We start from the raw sequence: 10,591 nt of genomic DNA, 5'->3' as shown, positions 1-10,591 counted from the left end.
TCCTCTTCTCAAGACAGGATCACCACAGAGATATGGATGGTATTGGTGTGCTAGTCTGGATCATCCTGGTATCTCTGCTCTCTCTGCTCCTAGGATGCCGAGTGGGGAGATGGACAGAGGGTGAAATGTTGTCCTGTGCAGACAAAGTGCAGTACAGTACACTCCCAGAAAGAACAAGCTAATGTAGCGAGAAAACTTTTTTCTTCCTTTTTTGAGGAAAGTGTGTGTGTATGTGTGTGTGGAAGCAGGGGGAAGTTGCAGAAGGGTAGTTTCAGAGCATGTCACTAACGAGTCGGTGTTGGTGTAGGTTAGTCAGTTGTGTTACTGTGTGACAGCTTGAACTTCTTGGAGCAGGGTGTGTACTGGTTCCTAAGGATGTCTCCCTCCCCTAGCAGGTGCTCAGATGTCCCTTTACATAACAGCATCTGCTAATGAAGAAATGTGTAAAGTAATCCCTCCTCTTGTGGATGTAAGAGCCCTAGAAGCAGCCTCTTCCAGGCCTCCCAGAAGCAGCCTCTTCCAGGCCTCCCAGAAGCAGCCTCTACCAGGCCTCCCAGAAGCAGCCTCTTACAGGCCTCTCAGAAGCAGCCTCTTCCAGGCCTCCCAGAAGCAGCCTCTTCCAGGCCTCCCAGAAGCAGCCTCTTCCAGGCCTCCCAGAAGCAGCCTCTTCCAGGCCTCCCAGAAGCAGCCTCTTCCAGGCCTCCCAGAAGCAGCCTCTTCCAGGCCTCCCAGAAGCAGCCTCTTCCAGGCCTCCCACAAGCAGCCTATTCCAGGCCTCCCAGAAGCAGCCTCTTCCAGGCCTCCCAGAAGCAGCCTCTTACAGGCCTCCCAGAAGCAGCCTCTTACAGGCCTCCCAGAAGCAGCCTCTTCCAGGCCTCCCAGAAGCAGCCTCTTCCAGGCCTCCCAGAAGCAGCCTCTTCCAGGCCTCCCACAAGCAGCCTATTCCAGGCCTCCCAGAAGCAGCCTCTTCCAGGCCTCCCAGAAGCAGCCTCTTACAGGCCTCCCAGAAGCAGCCTCTTCCAGGCCTCCCAGAAGCAGCCTCTTACAGGCCTTTGCTTTCTGTGGCAGCAGTGAAAGTGAGCATCTGTGTTGCCTGAACGGGCCCTCGGCAGGTCAGATAACCGCTGAAGGATAGCCAGCATGGCGTTGTTTTACCAAGCATGAGTAATGGATAACGTGACGTCTGAATCATAGATGAGGACGGTGCTCTTTGGCCGACTGCCTTCTGCATGGCTTCCCAGCCCCGGACCCAGAACCAGGACCAGACCCAGCCCCGGACCCAGAACCAGGACCAGACCAGGACCCAGACCCAGACCCAGACCCAGACCCAGACCCAGACCCAGACCCAGACCAAGACCAGGACCAGGACCACACCCAGACCCAGACCAAATGCAGACCAGATCCAAACCAGACACAGACCAGACCAGACCCAGACCCAGACCCAGACCCGACCGACCAGAAAAGTGTCATTAAAGGAAGAAAATGTAAAACTAAAATATCTTGGGTCTGTATCATCTGCTCTACCAGAAGTTACACAGGGTTCCAGTGGCGGTTGCTATGTGAACAGTGCCACCTCCTCTATCATAAGGTTCTAAACAGTGGTTCTAGGGTTCTAGATGTGATTATGAGGTTCTAGACAGCCAGCACAGGGTTTTAAACAGTCATTAAGGGTTCGAAACAATTCTGGTAGCGTTGGATGTGTCTAATGGTGTTCGTTATGACCTTGTTATGACCTTGTTATGACCTCCTACAAGACATCTTGTTCCAGCAGTCTGCAATCAGGCCGACTGCCCTCCAGGGAAACACAAGGGAGTGTGGATAGGCAAAAAGCTCTCTCTCTCTCTCTCTCTCTCTCTCCCCCTCTCTCTCCCTCCCTGCCCCTCTCTCTTCCTCCCTCTCATTTTCTCCCTCCCTTTCTTTCCCCCTATCTCTCTCCTCTCCCCCTATCTCTCTCCTCTCTCCCTCTCTCTCTCCCCCCTCTCTCTCCCCCCCCCCCCCCTCTCTCTCCCCCCTCTCTCTCCCCCCCTCTCTCCCCTCCTCTTCTCACAGATCTCTCAGTGTTTGCAGCATCGTGGTCCCTGCAGGCTGACAGCTCCAGACTACCTCATGACCACCAGACACTCTCATTCAATTCCAGTTTATTGTCATATGTACAGAATACACAAATATACAAGTACAATGAAAAGCTTTGTGCCGCTGAGCTACCTACAACAGTGCAGTTAATAATCCAATAGATAGTAGCGGTCAAAAATAACAACTAGAGAGGGTGGGGTGTGCTTAGCCTGGCTCTGCCCTCCTACGTACTTCCGCTCGAGAGTCTGGTTAAGACCAGGCGTGGGTGTAGCCTGGTCCTAACCAGACCCTCATACATTTCATTTGTACAGAGGGTCTGGGATCGCTCCATTGACAAACGTTAACTTCCTTGAAGGCGGGTCCTCTGTTGAAGTTTAAAACTATTGGATCTGCCCAGAGCCACTCTGATTTGCCATAACCAATCGCAAGCGTTCTCCTTAGCCAACTCCTTCACCACTACTGTAACGGAGCTAGCTGCCGTAGCTGGAAAATCAAACTTTTCCCGAACCCCGTGGGGAGGAGGGCCACAACATCATGGCCACCAACAAAACTCAGCAAGGAATGTTCTTGCTCAGGCTTTAACCTATGGATATTTGGCAGCGTTGCTACAACCGCAGAATAGCTTCGCTCGCATCTTTCTCCGCCGCCATTACTGAACTACTCAAACTAGTGCACGTCATCGTTCTCAACCACTCCCTCTGTTCGCTGATTGGACTTACAAAAAATGTGTTTCTGAAAACCGACTTCAAAGTCAAACTCCCAGACCTAGTACAGAAGTAAAATCCAAATTGAGCTGAAGAACGTAGGAGGGCAGAGCCAGGCTAGCTTGGGTGTGCTTGCGTCGGATGTTTCCAGGCTGTGAATATCAACATCCTGTATTTTTGTAAGCCCTTCGACTGGTTAGCTCCTACAAATCCCACACAGCAGAAGTGTAGTAGTTAGCTAGCTCTACAATCTACCGGGGCTAGGTCTGAATCTAGGAGCAAAACGGAGCACAGCTGCCAGCTGTAGGTATATGCAGGTAGCAACACTATTGCTAAATAACTATTTAGCTGGTCGGCTCAATGACGCCGGGTAAGTAGGGCTTGTGAGACAGCTCACAAAGTACATTTGTTCATTTAGCAGACGATTTTATCCAAAGCGATTTCCAAAAGAGAACTTTGCAAAGTCCATAGGTCACTGATAATTACAACAAGATAGCCCCAAAAACATTGCGAGTAGCCAAAACATAAAGCACATATTGTGAACAACCAAAATAAGTGCACAAAGGGAAGAACCATAAGAGCATGTAGTTAAGCAAGTTACAATTAAACAACATGAACCGCTGAAAGTGCTAGTGTACTTAACTCAATTTGACTTTTAGCTACGTTACTAATGCTGAGGGCTCGCTGATATTGTCTTACTGGAACATCGTATCAGCAGTGTTGGGTGTTACAATGTAACACGTTACCATAGTCAGACTACTTTTGTTAGGTAAGGAGTAACTTAACGCGTTACTTGTTTAATTGATTGAATCCCATACTAGTTCCTTGTTCAAACAAGTAACGCGTTACTTAATTTAGTCTTTTGGTTGCGAGCACTCAGCATGTAGCTAAAAATCTTGGAAAGTTGAGGCTACTAACTGCTGCAAAAACTTCTTAATCTGCTAGACAAGTGGGTTCCTACGTTGGCCCTGAAGTGCAAATCACACCCTCTAATATGAGTACATCCCCCAAATGAAAACACTCCCCCACAATACGAGTCAACTCCCCTCAAATCGGATGACTTGTTCACCTCCCCCAATAGAAAAACACGCTCCCCCAAATGGAAAATGACATTACATTAACTCAAAAACACATTACATTAACTCTGAACGGAAAGGGTAGGTACTACACTTTAGCGCTAATTGGATGCAGTAGGCTAACTAACAAGAAATAAGAAATTGATCGACAGAAGTACAAAATGCAATAGCCTGACAGAGTTACTTGCACCAGAACATTTGCTATCGAAGAATGTAGCAAATAGTAGGCTACTTAAACCTAGCTAGCACAGGTAAATTGTAGAGCTAGCTACCTACTAAACTTTAGCCTGGCATTTTACAACATTATTTATTGATTAAGGAGTTTCTTGATTCAAGAACTTATGCCAATATTGCTTTTCACTATGGTGGGTTATTACCTTGATCCGTCTTGCTGTATGATGAGGATTGATCATGTTATATGCGACTGACACTGATTATTCAGTACAATATGTGCTATTGCTGAGGTCAACCCATTAAATGTGCCTTCTGGGTATAAGAGCGACCAAGGTGAATTGTCTCAGAAATAAAAGACTTTTCTTAATGTGCAGTCCTCAGACTGTAAAGTGGTGATGTGCAGGAAGGAGGTGGGGGGTAATAACGGTAGTTATCTGTTCAGGAGCCTGATAGCCTGGAGATAGAAGCTTTCTCGCAGTCGATTAGTTCAGGAACTAATGCTGCAATACCGCTTGCCAGATGGTAGTACTGTGAACAGTTCCTGGTTGGGGGGATTGGGGTGATTGGTTGGTTGGGGTGATTGGGGTGGTTGGGGTGGTTGGGGTGATTGGGGTGGTTGGGGTGGTTGGGGTGGTTGGGGTGATTGGGGTGATTGGGGTGGTTGGGGTGGTTGGGGTGATTGGGGTGGTTGGGGTGGCTGGGGTGACTGGGGTGGTTGGGGTGGCTGGTGTAGATGTCTTGTATGGAGGGAAGTTCACCTCCTATGATGCGCTGCGCTGACCGCACCACCCTCTGAGCACCACCCTCCCAGCACCACCCTCTGAGCACCACCCTCTGAGCACCACCCTCCCAGCACCACCCTCCCAGCACCACCCTCTGAGCACCACCCTCTGAGCACCACCCTCCCAGCACCACCCTCCCAGCACCACCCTCTGAGCACCACCCTCTGAGCACCACCCTCCCAGCACCACCCTCTGAGCACCACCCTCCCAGCACCACCCTTCGAGCACCACCCTTCGAGCACCACCCTTCGAAGAGCTTTGTAGTTCAGCTCAGTGCAGTTTCCAAACCAGGCAGTGATGCAACCAGTCAGGACACTTTCTATGGTGTCATTGGTCCGCGAGGACCAGCCACTCTCATTGGTCCATTCACAACAAGAAGGAAGTCATCTGTGGTTCATCAGTAAGCTGCAATGGAGGTTTTTTTGGTTGAGAAGTGGTTGTTTTGAGTGGAAGGTTTTCTATTGAGCAGTTACAAATGTCAGCGATCAGGTTTTACCTGTGTGTGTCCGAGGGACAGAGGTGCAGTGGTTCAGATCTCACCCCTGCTCAATGAATACATTACTAATGGGCTAGACACACAGAATCAAAGCACTTCCATGTCTTATTGGTGTGTGTGTGTGTGTGTACAGTATCTCTGGGGTAAGAGAGTCTTTCACATTGTAATGATCAGATGAAAGACCCGACTGTCTTTTTAAAACACACACTCTCCCTGACCTTGTCCTTTTGAAACCTTGTGTAAATGTTTCCTCTGGTTAGCCAGTAACAGCTGCAGCCGTCCTGTGAGGGGGAGGGAGGACAGAGATGAACAGTCCATACTCCAGACAAACATCATAAGAAAACGTAGGATGAATTATGATGACGTAAATCTAAACATAACAAATGATGATTTAGATTTCAGTACTCTGGTGGACAGCTGATCAACACCAGCTCTCAGTGACAGATGGAGATGTCTGATGCTCACTTGAAAGTGAAATACAGTTTATTAGTTTTGTGGAGAGGAAGGGAGAGAGAAAGAGAGAGATTGGAGGGGAAGACAGAAAGAGAACGAGACAGAGGAGGGGGAGGAAGGGTTGGATGGATTGCGTGCTGCCAGACCCAGATTTCTCAGACGATTACAGGTCAGGTTGATCATGTGATAGAGGGAGAATAAACTAAAGGCCTTCAGGCTTAGCTGAGACTTATGCAGTCTACTACCACACAGAGGGAGAGAGACTACCACACAGAGGGAGAGAGACTACCACAGGGAGGGAGGGAGGGGATTGTGACACAGCTTCAGTGTTTTTTTATTATTACAATGTACAGATCATAATGTTTTATTATTATTGTGTACAGATAATAATATTTTAAATGATCATGTACAGATCAGGTTTTATTATTATGTACAGATCATAATGTTTTATTATAATTATCATGGTAGCTGTGTTTGAATGCGTGAAACCAGACAGGAATAATCAAAACCAGAGAACTGGAGAAGAATAATCCAACAGCAGCCTTCATTTGACAGCAGAGCCTCTCTCTGTTTGGATGTCAACAAAGAAGATGTTTAATCTGCTCAATCTTTGTTGCAAGGGGAATGTGTGTGTGAAAGAGAGAGTTCATGAGATGCAGAACCCATAGTGCATTCTCCGGTCCTGTTAGGGCAGGTCTTTCGGCAATGTGGAGTAAGAATATATTTAGGCTTTTTACCCTCTTCACACACACACACATGCAAGATATAAAAACACACACACACACACACACACACAGTAGTAGTTGTGGTAGTGTTAGTAGCGGTGTTAGTAGCAGAGATGGGAAATACAAATACTTTGTTACTGTACTTAAGTAGATTTTTCTAGTATTAGTACTTTAAAACAAGAAAGTATTGAAAAAAAGTTTTGAAAGGTTGAAAAAACATTGGAAAAAGGTTTATAGACGTTTTAAAAAATAATCGATTTTTTTTCTAAAGTTTGAAAAAGAAATGTAGAAAAAAAGTTTAGAAAGGTTGAAAAAAAAAATCGAAAGAGAGAGGGGGGAAGAAGAGGGGGAGAGAGAGAGAGCGAGAGAGAGAAGGGGAGAGGAAGAGAGGCAGAGCAAGAGAGAGAGAGAGGTAGAGAGAGTTAGGGAGAGAGAGAGAGGGGGAGAGGAAGAGAGAGAGAGGGGGGGGGGGAGAGAGAGAACCCAGCTCTGAAACTGATTCTATCAAGTTACACCATGTCCGTAGCTGCCAGAAGTTCAGCATAGGACCCGGATTGGTCCAAACCACTCTGGCTCGGGCACATATGAATAACTTGGCAAGATAGATTCTTGCGTGGTCGTGATCTAGTGAATCTTGCAGTCTTGCAAGGCTACACTCATGGACCCAGATGAATGAAACCGTTCCGTTGGTTTCACACTCACCTCTCCCTCTCTCAACCTCAAGCATGAAAAGCAACATGTAAAAGTGATGTGTTCACAGAAACTCAATGTTCTCAAGGAGCTTTAAACACATCAACATGTGTGAGCACAAACATCTTGCTCAACATGAAACTCCTCACAGTAAGTTATCTGAGCTAACATTAGATTAAAATCTGGGGCTTTCTAGTTTGAGGAAGTGGTGAATCATTTCATCTTTCAGTTTTATCCTACCACCACCTCTTCTGTCTTCAAACACTGAGGGCCTAATTTACTAACAGAATGCGCCCATTTCAAGCGTGAAATAGCGGGTAAAGACATACCACTGCAAGGCAGCGCACTTGAGTAAAAACGCAGATTACCGCTGCTGGGAGGGTATAAGGGAAAGTGGGTGTGTATATTTCTAGCTCCTGTTCGCTGAACTTTTTTTTCTTCTTTTCCTCGAATCACCCATGGTGGCAGTAACATACAGGCGATTTTCCCCATTTTTTTACGGCACGTTAATTAACACTAATGGGCTCTGATTGCCCAACGAGGATCTGGTTTGATAAATACCACGCAAAATGAGGAAATACACCGTCCGCTATTAGCGGTTGGGCAAATTCGCAGATTATGCTGCAGTCGCAATGTTAGTAAATGAGGCCCTGAGTAACTTCAGTCGTTATCTGACCACACACCTCTGTGAGTTGTTCTGTTAACACCTCCTCCCCAGACACACATACAAGCTTAATAAAAAGAAAACAACCACAGAACTACTTTCCTCTAGTCACATGACCCTGGTTCCGCTGTCTGGCCCGCAACATCTGCCATTTTATTCAAATTTTAAAGTGACCACTGCTCCACTTACACTGTCTAACATTGTTTACTGGAGAAGTCTCATCTTGCCATCATCCTGACCTCACTCCAAACACACTCACTTTATGTTACCAGCAGCCTGCTGATAAAGAGTAAGGAGGTTTTTATAATTAAGGTTGGAATGTACAGGAGGGTATCTCTCCAGGAGCAGGGTGGAGTGTAACCCTACAGGAGGGTATCTCTCCAGGAGCAGGGTTGGAGTGTAACCCTACAGGAGGGTATCTCTCCAGGAGCAGGGTTGGAGTGTAACCCTAGAGGAGGGTATCTTTCCAGGAGCAGGGTTGGAGTGTAACCCTACAGGAGGGTATCTCTCCAGAGTGAGGCCAGCTGGAGAGCAGACAGGGCTGTGCAAGAGACAGGGGGTTAGGATTAGAGACAGAGGGGGGGCAGGGGAGAGAGAGAGATGGTCTACGTACTCTGGACAAAGAGTCTCAGTTTGAAGCCTGGCATGCCTCTGCTCATCTGTCAGCAGATCCTAATATGAAGGGAGGGAAGAAGAGAGGGGAGGGGGAGGAGTAGGGGAGGAGTAGGGGAGGAGTAGGGGGAGGAAAGAGAGGTGATGAGAAAGAAGAGAATGACGGGAGGGAGGTGAGTCAGGGTGAGGAATGAGGACTGACATTTCACATTTAGGATTCAAAGTAAGAGGAAAGGAGAGAGACTTAGAGAGAGACTTAGAGAGAGCGAAAGTGAGAGGGAGCAAGAAAGAGAGATAACACGGCAGACATTTAACAAAGAGGAGCGTTTTTAAAAACAGTATTCATAGAAATAACTATAACCCTATTTGGACAGTCCCTTTCTTAATGGTCAAAACAAAACATTAATTGAAAACTACTATCAACCAACTCTCTAACAACAAGCTGGTGTTACATATGAGCAGACACACACCCTCACCACTCTCACATGCTCATTGCTCATTGGCTGTTCCCTCGAAACAGGGTTGTTAAAAATAACTGTTCACCAAACCGTTTCTTTTCGCCAGACTGCTGACACACACACACACTGTAGGAAACAGGCAGCCAGAGGCAGTTGCAACTTCTCTCTGAACTTCCTGTCGTCACTTGAACTTCCAGTTGTCAGGTTTGATATTTTAGTCCTTCAGTACTCCTCTAGCCGAAGCGCGCACAGGCATGGATTTTAACCTGTGATCTCTGATGCTTTAACACTGAGCTATCCCTGGCCCAATGTTCTGGTTCATGTTTAACTTAAGTTACTGTGCACTTCCACTATCAACTGTTTTATATTGAAATTATCTGATCAATTCTGTATGTACAAAGGTTCTTGAAAAGAAATGTCAAATCTAATTAAAATTCATTAAACACACAAATCTTCTCAACACCTCAGCCCTTCCCCTGTGGAGCCGTCTCTGAGACCAGAACAGAACACACAGACGACTGGTTTGTTTTCTCAAGTCTGATCTTTACTACCCAGAACACCATGGCTTAAGAGGTATAGGCGTGTGTGTGTGTGTGTGTGCCCTCCTGAGACACATTGGGTTAAATAAGCTACCACAGTCCCAGGACTGAGACATCTGATGTCTACAACAACACACTTGGATCAAAACATTCAGAAGAACAGACCTTCTGCACTGTTAATCCATAACAAGCCCTGAAGGGGCCCTGAAGAACAGTCTAACCACAGCAGAACCTTTTCCAACCCTGCTCTCAGAAACATGGGGGCTCCTGGAGAGAGTGTAAGAGCATTACACTGTGGGAAGAGAGTTTGGATCATTTTGATAATTTAATCTCTAAATGAAACCCCAGTTGTTGATGAATGGTGATTGATCCTTAATCTGTCCTTCATAAGTAGCTGGCTACCCGGAATCCTTCCTTCCTTCGAAAGTCACCCGTTTCAGATGGCTTCATTGGAGCCTGGTGTTTCTAGAGTTCTGGCCCCTGGCTTCAACCTGTCCTGTCTGGATTAAGGAGATGGACATCTAGGATGCGAACACAAGTTGCATTTATGTTTCAGGAACAGAGGAGTTAACGCTTCAACTGAAGAGCAACATTAAAACAGCAAAGAAACAACGTAGCTCTACGAACAAACTAAAAAACAAACGCTCAGAGTCACTGAGGTACACTTAACCCCCCCTGTCCTTTCTAGTTGGTACGTTCCTCATTAACATGGAGGCAGAAGATACCATCTGGAGAGGCAGGGCGGGGGGGATGGCACGGTCCAGCTGCTCCAGTCCCAGCTCCAGGGAGGGGCAGCCACACCTGGAGGGGCCAAGGCTGCTCAGTGTGACCAGGGAGGGGCAGACACACCTGGAGGGGCCAAGGCTGCTCAGTGTGACCAGGGAGGGGCAGACACACCTGGAGGGGCCAAGGCTGCTCAGTGTGACCAGGGAGGGGCAGACACACCTGGAGGGGCCAAGGCTGCTCAGTGTGACCAGGGAGGAGCAGCCACACCTGGAGAGCACCTCTCTGGGAGTGTGGGGGAGTGCTGTGGAGATGTGAATTTCCGTGTGTGTATGAATGAGTGTACCAATGTATGTATATATGCATGTGTGTGTGTGTGTGTGATAGTCTACAGGATGGCTCTGTGTGTGTGTGTGTGTGTG

The 10,591-nt window shown here is 47.3% G+C and overlaps 1 long non-coding RNA gene across 1 annotated transcript; it reads right to left on the bottom strand.

Annotated features, from left to right (window-relative positions):
• Positions 1 to 5,131: 5,131 nt before the first annotated feature.
• On the bottom strand, positions 5,132 to 6,004 carry LOC124472539. The gene is made up of 2 exons (XR_006956637.1): positions 5,306 to 6,004; positions 5,132 to 5,214 (listed from the first exon to the last, which is right to left on the bottom strand). It is a non-coding gene; the product is annotated as an uncharacterized LOC124472539 (long non-coding RNA).
• Positions 6,005 to 10,591: the final 4,587 nt, after the last annotated feature.

This window comes from Hypomesus transpacificus, chromosome 10 (genome assembly GCF_021917145.1).
Source record: "Hypomesus transpacificus isolate Combined female chromosome 10, fHypTra1, whole genome shotgun sequence".
In the NCBI taxonomy this organism is placed as follows: domain Eukaryota; kingdom Metazoa; phylum Chordata; class Actinopteri; order Osmeriformes; family Osmeridae; genus Hypomesus; species Hypomesus transpacificus.
This window is presented reverse-complemented; position numbering and strand designations above follow the sequence as displayed.